This window comes from Notolepis coatsorum (genome assembly GCF_963971535.1).
Source record: "Notolepis coatsorum genome assembly, chromosome: 5".
Lineage (NCBI taxonomy): Eukaryota > Metazoa > Chordata > Actinopteri > Aulopiformes > Paralepididae > Notolepis > Notolepis coatsorum.
Genome location: NC_140169.1, coordinates 135,058,774 through 135,069,623, shown reverse-complemented (window position 1 = coordinate 135,069,623; position 10,850 = coordinate 135,058,774). Strand labels below are relative to the sequence as shown.

General features: G+C 40.1%; 1 pseudogene across 1 annotated transcript in view; it reads left to right on the top strand.

Annotated features, from left to right (window-relative positions):
* Nucleotides 1-1,748: 1,748 nt before the first annotated feature.
* The window catches only part of LOC311228367 (single-minded homolog 1-like), a 45,920-nt pseudogene continuing 36,818 nt past the window's right edge, over nucleotides 1,749-10,850 (top strand). The window contains exon 1 of the transcript in view: nucleotides 1,749-1,783. The product of the transcript in view is annotated as a single-minded homolog 1-like (transcript). The remainder of the gene's footprint in view (nucleotides 1,784-10,850) is intronic.

The window sequence follows — 10,850 nt, the reverse complement described above, 5'->3', positions numbered from 1 at the left end:
TCCCTACCCCCCTACATTTACATTTGTTCTTCCATAAATGTTATTAGATATAACATAATTTAGTATGATACATTATAGAATATACTTTTACTTATAGTACAAAAATAAAACACTTGATTCGCTTGACAGCAGTAAATACAATACAACACTACATAACACAATATAACATAACTTTGTTTATCCGCATTACTCATTTCTGTATTTCTCTAATGTGTATTTTTTAAGCTGCTTTTTAAATTGTGCCATATGTTTACTCAGTTTGATGTATTCAGGTAAATTATTCCACAACTTCACTCCACAAACAGATATGCATTATGCTTTTCAGCGTAGTGTGTACCATTGGTTGTTTAAGATTCCCTTTCCCTCTTAAGTTATATTCTCCTTCCCTGTCTCTGAACCATCTTTGAATGTTGCCTGGGATTAATTTATATCTGGCTTTGTTTATATGAGGGCAGTTTTGAACTTGATAATGGTGTTGGTGTTGGTATCCTTTCATGTAGCACCTTTCATGTAGCACAATGAAGTGTGTTACAAATTGAATGTATTATTATTATTACCAGGTTACAGGAGTGCAGTCATGGGTGAAGAGGGAGTAAAGGAGAGGGCTCAGCTCACAGCCTTGTGGGACACCAGAGTTCAGGGTGAGGGTGGAGGAGGTGAGATTGTCTAACCTGTTGTAACCCTATTTTCAGAAATTTCGTCCAAAGGTACACGTACATGCCCAAGTAAATGGAAGATTGCTCCACTTCTACAAGGTCAATTAGCATGTTCTTGGTGTCTAGAAACATCTAGAAGCCTGGGGATATGTATTCCCAGTGTCAGAAATATTGTGTATAGGCTTGAGTAAATTGTGATGAAACAAAGGAGAATATAAATTATGATTCTTTTTGCATCTTTGCCAGTGAATGTTACAATTGTGCAACCACCGAGCTCGCTCACTGAGCTCATTCACCACCTTCTTGAGATCAAGTGTACAAAGAAATCTAAGAAAATGAATAAAGGGAGGATGATTAAACAGAAGGATTTGTAGATACAGTAATAAATTATAATCCATTTTAATTATAAATTCATATTTGACCTTGAACTTGACCTTGACCTTATTATGGCCAAATCATACATCTATGGATAGGGGAAAAGCTCCTTTTTCCAATGGCAGTGTTACACATGGATTTAGTCATTTCCTTGCGGTTTTACGATAAAAGAGAGACAGAATTAGCATTTCTCCGATCAATTCTTTTTTTCGTTAAATCTTAAAAACATCTGTAAACAAACGTAGTGCTGAAAATATACACGTTTACTGCTGTTTTGATAGGGTTAAGGTCTTTACTCTTGGCTACATTTGAAAAAGAAACACAACATTAATTAATACGGTCTGTATTGATAGATTTATGATCAAGAACAGCAGGGTCAATACTGGGGTCTGTTGTTTAGGAAGTCAATTATCCAGCTGCAGACGGAGGAGTTGATAATAATAATATAATAATAATAATGCAGGTCTGTTGTTGTCCAGGTCCTTGGTTTTCACAGGGTCACCGAGTTCGGTGATGGGTTTGGAGGGGATGATGGTGTTGAATGCTGAACTAAAGTCGATGAACAGAATTCTTGTGTTGCTGCCATCCAGGTGTACCACTGAGGAGATGGTGTCCTCTATGCTCCTGTTCTCACGGTAGGCAAATTGGTATTTGTCCAGTGAGGATGATTGGCTGGATTTGAGATGAGCCAGGACCAGCCTCTCGAAGCACTTCATGATGATGGAGGTGAGCGCAGCAGGGCGGAAGCTAAGGTTTGTTGAGTGTTTCTGTATCATGCTTATAATACTAATGAAAAAATTTGGACACATTGACACTTGACATACATCAATGAGTCTGTAGTTATCCTATTATCAAATCATTTCTGAGACATACAGCTTGTGTTTGGAAAACACACAAAAGGTTTTAATGTCATTGTAATTATCCATAATGGGTACTATATCACTATTGAATGATTTACGAGGTTCATAAATAACTGATATACATAATATTTGTTGATTCAATTTGTTTTACACGTGCCTTACTGAAACAAGTTACTGTTTTTGATTGGTCTCATTGTTAGACTTTTTTTCACATTATTACACACTGCACTAGTACACATTATTATTACACACTATTGCACTATTACACTAGCACACTATTACACACAATTATACTATTACACTTAAATAGAAATCAAACCCAATTAGTAAATCTTTGCATATCAGTGCCCACATTCAAATAAAAAGTCACCGACTGCGCGCACGCACGCACGCACGCACGCACGCACGCACGCACGCACGCACGCACGCACGCACGCACGCACGCACGCACGCACGCACGCACGCACGCACGCACGCACACACACACACACACACACACACACACACACACACACACACACACACACACACACACACACACACACACACACACACACACACACACACACACACGCACACACACACACACACACACACAAACACGCACACCACACATTCCCCGCTCCCTCCGGTTCTTTCTAAGTAGTTCATAAACCTTGCTATTATGCCTCTTTCCTTTTCAGTCGCGCGACCAAGGGTGCTAAACGTGTTATCAAGCGTGTAAATCAGACAACATTATAAACATTGTAACATTGTAAAAACGTGCGGACAGCAGCTATTTTTAGGTTTCACTTTCACTTAGTTTTAACTTCACGTGAAGGAGAGAAAGAAGGCACTAGTATGAGACACGCCGCGTTACACAACGAGAGCGGAGGATTAAAAAAAACATTTGGATTCAAATGAGCGAAAGCTCGATAGGAGAGGAGCTCAACCTGTCCAAACCAACAAAAGTGTGTTTGCGTGATGCGCTAAATAAGGCTGCATTGGTCCATCCGTCAAAGAACAGATAGAAAAGTGATGGAAGGTATTACTGTCCATTGGTTTATTTTTGTAATTATAACCTAATGTCAACTCTATCTGTCTAACAAATGGATACTAATCATTGGAAATCGATTAAAAACAGATGTAGACGGACAGACAGCTAGCTAAATAACGTTAAAAATCTAAGTAGGCACTCTTTTACACTCAGATATTGAGTGTAATTTTGTAAAATGTCTGGTGTCATGAGTTTATTAGTCATGGGACATTTCACCGCGACAACCCTATTACACTATTAAACTGTTACACATTATTACACAGTATTACACTATTACACATCATTACACACTATTACACACTATTAAATACTATTACACGTGATTACACAATCACACTATTACACACTATTATACTATTGGGTGGAATAAACCTTTAAAACAATTTGGGTGGAATAAACCTTTAAGACTTTAAGTTAATTTGACACCTCCCATAAATCTCTACGACAAACGGTTCATGGTTATGAAAGAGGGATGGGGGGGGGGGGGGGGGGGGGCTTATTTCAACAGACAATGGTATAATTAATATGAATGAATTAATGTTTTTTTAATGCATATAGGTATATCAATGAGGTATGTTGGTGCCAGAGAGCATGATTACCAGCGAGCCTGTAGAATCGGCCTCTTGTGCTAAAAAGGTGTAACTTCATACTAAATATTTATTTCAATGGACTTCAATCAAATACTTTTCATTGACCGAATGAAAAAAATATTCCAGGTCCCGGCCTGCTGTCAGCTTATGAACAATGTCTCCTCCATATCGGCCCTGTAGTTTGCAAGATTAGCTGTGGACAGAGACACGCACACACACACACACACACACACACACACACACACACACACACACACACTAGGGGTGTAACGGTACACATGCCACGGTTCGGTATGTACCTCGGTATTGAGGTCACGGTTCGGTACGATTTTGGTACAACAGGAAAAAAATATTTATAATTATTATTATATATTTATAATAATTATTATAATTATTATTATTAAATATAATAATATTCTATAGGCGTGCCGTAGTAGTCAGTGATACTACTAGTAAATTAATTCCCTACTGCACCTTTAACAACAACTTAGTTTCACTTTCACTTATAGAGAGAATTTAACTTCACATGAAGCCGAGACTGAAGAAGACTAGAGAACAGATGACATGTTACACAACAATGGCAGAGGATCATCAATATTTTGGATTTAATATCAGCAACTGGAGAGGAGCTCAGATGATCTGGTGGTATGTTGTGCTTTTATTTTTTCTCCGATCAGCTGTGAGACTCCGCGGTCCGCCGGAAAAGGTTGACGTGTGTGTTCGCGGGCGCGCGCGCGTCTTTTGGTTAACATTATTGGGCGAACAAGAAAACGAAAGAAAACTGCAAAAATTGTAACGGCCCTGCTGTGTTAAACATTTAATTAATTCATCATGGTTTTGTTTTAGGGACAAAAAGGCTGTAGTAAACAGGAGAGGAGGAGGAGGGGAGAGCCGAGTGCAGATGTCAGTGCGCGCTGTTGTTATTCTGTCCGCTTGTCATCTGAGACGTATTCACCGTATGGCTGGATGTACCGCACCGTGACGGCCGTACCGTAAATTCGCGGGGCGAATACACGTACCGTTACACCCCTAACACACACACACACACACACACACGCACACGCACACACACGCGCGCACGCACGCACGCACGCACGCACACACACACGCACGCACACACACACGCACGCACACACACACACACACACACACACACGCACACACACACACACGCACACACACACACACACACACACACACACGCAGCAGATGCAACCGATTACACGATCTCCCCCAGGCTTCCGCCTGGTGGAGATAATTAGCTGTTAAGAGGGTATTTAAATATTGGCGGCTGTAACATTAATATGTGACTAACGTAATTTGGCATAGAGGGCAGTCTTGGCTGTAGTGGCACAATGCTAAGCCCCGGCCTGTGTGTTTTATGTGCTCCGGTGAGTTATTCACCTCCCCTGCCGCGGCGCAGCCGAATGCCATGTAGTTGCTGGAGGCCCCCGCTGCTGCAATGACAGGCTCCACGAAGATCTGCCAGGAGCACAGCAGGACAAACACAACCTCCCAGCTACTGCTGTCTGTCCTCCCAGACTCTAGTCCTCCCTGAGTCCTGTCCTCCCTGAGTTCTGTCCTCCCAGAGTCCTGTCCTCCCTGAGTCTAGTCCTCCCTGAGTCTAGTCCTCCCAGAGTCTAGTCCTCCCTGAGTCTAGTCCTCCCTGAGTCCTGTCCTCCCTGAGTCTAGTCCTGTCTGAGTCTAGTCCTCCCAGAGTCCTGTCCTCCCTGAGTCTAGTCCTCCCAGAGTCCTGTCCTCCCTGAGTCTAGTCCTCCCAGAGTCCTGTCCTCCCTGAGTCCTGTCCTCCCAGAGTCTAGTCCTGTCTGAGTCTATAGTCCTGTCTGAGTCTAGTCCTCCCTGAGTCCTGTCCTCCCTGAGTCCTGTCCTCCCTGAGTCCTGTCCTCCCTGAGTCCTGTCCTCCCTGAGTCCTGTCCTCCCTGAGTCCTGTCCTCCCTGAGTCTAGTCCTGCCTGAGTCTAGTCCTGTCTGAGTCTAGTCCTGTCTGAGTCTAGTCCTGTCTGAGTCTAGTCCTGTCTGAGTCTAGTCCTGTCTGAGTCTAGTCCTGTCTGAGTCTAGTCCTGTCTGAGTCTAGTCCTGTCTGAGTCTAGTCCTGTCTGAGTCTAGTCCTGCCTGAGTCTAGTCCTGTCTGAGTCTAGTCCTGTCTGAGTCTAGTCCTGTCTGAGTCTAGTCCTGTCTGAGTCTAGTCCTGTCTCAGTCTAGTCCTCCCTGAGTCTAGTCCTGTCTGAGTCTAGTCCTGTCTGAGTCTAGTCCTCCCTGAGTCTAGTCCTGTCTGAGTCTAGTCCTGTCTGAGTCTAGTCCTGTCTGAGTCTAGTCCTGTCTGAGTCTAGTCCTGTCTGAGTCTAGTCCTGTCTGAGTCTAGTCCTCCCTGAGTCTAGTCCTGTCTGAGTCTAGTCCTGTCTGAGTCTAGTCCTGTCAGAGTCTAGTCCTGTCTGAGTCTAGTCCTGTCAGAGTCTAGTCCTCCCATCTATCTATCTATCTATCTATCTATCTATCTATCTATCTATCTATCTATCTATCTATCTATCTATCTATCTATCTATCTATCTATCTATCTATCTATCTATCTATCTATCTATCTATCTATCTATCTATCTATCTATCTATCTATCTATCTATCTATCTATCTATCTATCTATCTATCTATCTATCTATCTATCTTATTTATCTATCTATCGGTCGATCGATCTGTCTATTGATCTGTCTATTGATCTGTCTATTGATCTGTCTATCTACTGTATCTATTGAATACTTTATTGCCACAGTAAGACAACATTTGAACAATAACAATGTCATAACGCTGGTCCATATCCATCTATATATCTATCTATATATTGTTTAAATCAAGTTAAGCTTGATTATTTTTGCCATGAAGCAGCACATAATGCTACTCTCTACTACATGATGCTCTGGCCCCTCCCCTCTCCCCTCACCCAACCATCTTTCTCAACAGACAGATCAATCAATGCGGCCATATGTGGTGATGTCACATACCCTAAGGGAGAGGGGGAGGGCCTTGTTAGGTCCATCTGCTTCGGCTTGTGGAACATTCCAGCGCTCTGCCATTTGCATGGCTGTCAGACGGACATTTAAAAGTTAATCTCTGTCCGGTGGACATAGAAAGAGACCCTTACAAAAAAACTAATCCTATACTGCAAAACAAAAAAAACGACATCTTGAAAAGCAATTATTATCTTGTATTGAGTAATCGTATTCTTGAAACAAGCAGGTGGGGGGTGTGCCAATGGGGTGAGGTAATTTCACTTTCAATGCACGTCAGTTAGTTTCAAGGAATTTCTCAAAATAAGATAATATAAGATAGATCTTTATTAGTCAGCGTGGGGAAATTCTGGAGTCATAGCAGCACAGGGGAGGGGTAGGGGAGGTACAGGCAGGGTAATGGAAATAAAATACAAGAATAACTTTTTTAAACGTTTTACCTTTTTATTTCTTTTTTAAAGAAGCCATAAACGTTTTGGGATGGTGTGCGTATGACCCAGATGTTGTACCCAAAAGAATAGACGTAAGGTTTAAAGGGTGGGAGACTCTAGGCCTAACAGCATATTGTACCTTTTTTTATCAGGGGTCCATGAAGAGCTTTCAAGATCTGAAGTTGCAAGTTTGAAAAATGAAGATTTTTACAGATATCTTCAAGTTCGGCACTATATCGAGCAATTACTGAAGCGAAGTAAACAAACGCTTTCGGACAATATTTGATTAAAAGTCTTCAGAGAGGCTTATGTCTCGAAATCAAACCCATCAAAACCATCTCAATATCTCTATATGGGATTACAACAGACAAAAGGTCATTCATTGTATGTAAAACAGAAATGGGAAAAGGAGGGAAACCTAAATATATAACGGAAGAGGAATGGGAGGATTTATGTGAAATACAATGGAAAACATCAAGTTCACCAGTATGGAGAGAATTTGGTTGGAAATCCCTGATTAGGTTCTTCAGTACTCCAGCGCAAGGGAGTCACCATACCAAATCTTCCAACTGCTGGAGACAGTGTGGCCACTCAGAGACCACATATTCTGGTCTTGTCCCGTGCTGATGCCTTTCTGGAGGGAGGTCCATAAAATCTTTGAAAAAGTATTCCAGGTGGACATCCCATTTAAGTTGGAGAGTCTATATTTGGGCGCCAGGCCATCAGACAATGGGGATAGATATATATTTCAGATACTAAGTGCGGCTTGCAGGAAAGCCATTGCTAGAAAGTGGTTAAGAACAGAAATTCCGACAGTGGATGATTGGATTGATATTATTTATGATATTTTTAAGATGGAAAAAATTACTTTTTCTTTTAGGTTGCAACAGGATAAGTTTCGGAAAAAATGGGAAAGATGGATAATGTACATTACACCGTTACGATCTTCATTTGTTTAAGGTGTATAGAAATGTCCATTCGGGTTCATTGTTAAGTGAACCTTGTGTAAAAGGAGTTGAGTGTCAGGAAGATGCACCCCAACATATTATTTTGTTATTTGTTTGCTTTATGGTAGATACAGATTTATTGGAGATGCACCCTAACATATTATTTTGTTATCTGTTATTTTTGGTTATTGTTTTTGTTTGTCTAGAAAAAGTATAGGATGCTATTGACTGTATGGGTCCTCGTGTACGTACTTGTACTTCTGCACTTTAACTCAGAATTATTAACAATTGATGCAATTTGTACTACAGAAGGCAGAGATAAATGAAGGAGAAGTCAATATATTGTTTGTATGGACCATGGAGAAAATCAATAAAAAGAGAATAAAAAAATAATAAAAACTTTATATATATATATAAATATATATAGTAGATAAATAAAAAGATAAAAAAATAAAGATAAAGGTCTGATTTGCACTGTATCTCTGAACAGGTGAAACATACAGTATGTACAGTATTCTCATAGGTATGATATTCTTTACTACAACGGGAGAGTGGAGACACCTTCCCTCTACACTGGCGGTAGCCAGCTTTTTATTGTGGGCTTAGCTGTGGCTGTTTTTGCCTTCAGGCTATTTTTGGGGGATCTAATGTCACTATGCGCATTGTTTGTTTGTTTGTTTATTTACACATATAAAAACAGTTACATATATAATACAATATAGTCCACTCTACTCTGTACACATTTAGAATACTCCAGAGTTTTAATCTACCCTGTCCTGATATAAATAAAAAGATTAAGCAGATTATCAATAAATATAAATGTGCCTATTCAAATAATATTTAAGATGTGAATAAATGAATGAATGATGTGCGAGTGACATCTTGAATAAAATGGAGCAAATTACCTAATTTCAAGATTTCAATCATACTTCTTAAAAATAGTTCAGTCGTTAACTGAAATAAGTTAAATTAAAAGATTTAAAGTATGATTCAATTACTTGTGAAGGTGGAGAACCTTTTTTTTTGCAGTGTAAAAAGGACATTCTCTCTCATGTTAAATGTGAGGATATTCTGTCTCGGTCTACTGGTTTATATTCCACATCTACAGCTCCAATACATTGGTGAACATGTGCAGCCAAACCGAACAGAAACCAACATTTCTGCAAAACGTCTTACAGAATCCACTAATTCTAGCCAATTGCAACAGACCATGAAACAGACATCTTCCCTAATTTACACCTGCTGCACAGATTAAACCGCAACCTTAATTGAGAATATAACTAGTGAAGGAAATTAAACGTCATATAACTATTTTCAAAGAGGCTTAGATAAAGAAATTATATAGCGGGGGCCTTATATATAAAGGTAAAAAGGTTTATAAGGAGTGTAGAAGGAACTGTCACTATTTTACTAAAAGATTGAGTTATACCAGTTAACATAAACACACGCGCACGGACACACACACACACACACACACACACAAATCCCCAGGGATGCATCACAGGAGTGGTAGCTCCGAGCAACGGCAGTCAAACAGATCTCCTGCTACACGTGCCACAGAGAAATGACCACCATTAAACTACTCGGCACCTGTTAACTGCCATGTAAATATTCATCTCCACTGGGGCGAGCATTTCAACTGCTGGCCTGCATGGAAATCACTGGCTTAGTAAATCAACTCTGTGACAAGTCAATGCTGAGAAGAAGAAAAAAAAGAAGAAAAAAAGGTTACCAAGCTCATGAAATGTAAATGCTATGCTAGCAAAGGAAAATATATACAAAGTGTGGTGTGAGAAGGGGGGGGGGGGGGTTCAGAATTTGCATAGAATATGTTTGTGGAAAAGGTCTGTGGGTTGTTTTTGAGTGCCAATTTTGAATAGCACCTATGACTAAAAACAGTAAGGACTAAATATGGAAAAATAACTTCTTGTTTTTTTTGCTCCACGTATATAGCTGGGTCTACACAATTGAATGTAGTTTGCTCCATGCCGACAAAGAGCACAGCTTTTCTCCAGTTGTGACTCATGTGGAAACAGTTACTGGTGGGTGAATTAAAACGCGAATGGAAGCCATCTTTACAGCGGTGTCTTGCGTAGGTATGAGTCCAGCAGTAATCTGGGAGCCATTTTGTTATAACATTTAGCGGGCCTGGCTGTGAGAGAGGTTGAAAGATTTACCACAATGAAGTACCCCCGCTGACTCAGCAGATAGTTGGGAACAATAGCATGTGTACAGTAAGCTCCGACCCAGATGTCTTTTTTTTTTTCGCTCCCTTTCCTGAACAGATTGTAGACGGTTTCACTGGAATTCTGTTGCTAGGGGAACAGCTTGGACCCATGTGTATTTTCTGTCAGTTATTGGCGTTAGCAATCACTGCAGCAGGAAGTAAACTTGGACCCGCTTCAAATATTTATGTTATCAAGTTGAAACCCTCTATGACACCTATAGAAGTGATTTCAGAACCAAAATAATCAAGGATATTATGCCAACAGTAACCATTCCTCGTTGATGCCTGTAGAGATGTTGGTATGGACTCTTAAAACCACATTCTTGAATTACAGTATAAAAATTTTTTATGAAGTTGACAGGTCAGTTTGTTTATTGGAAGATTAGATTAGATTTGATTAGATTCTATTCATATGTATTGTCATTATACAGCAAGTACAGTACAACGAAAATAAGTTTGGCATCCAACCAGAGTGTAAATGTATCAGTAAAGTGCTGCAATAGTAATAAACAATGTACAGGAGAATTAACTGGGTATAAAATATATAATCTCATACTACTGAGTATAGTGCAAGTCAGATGTATGTACATCATTGTAGTATTAATATATAAAATGATACAGGTAAGACATTATGGTAGTAGTCATACTGGCCAGCAGTGTAACTAGTAAGCAGTGTAACTAGTAAGAGTAGGTAAGGGCAGTGGTGCA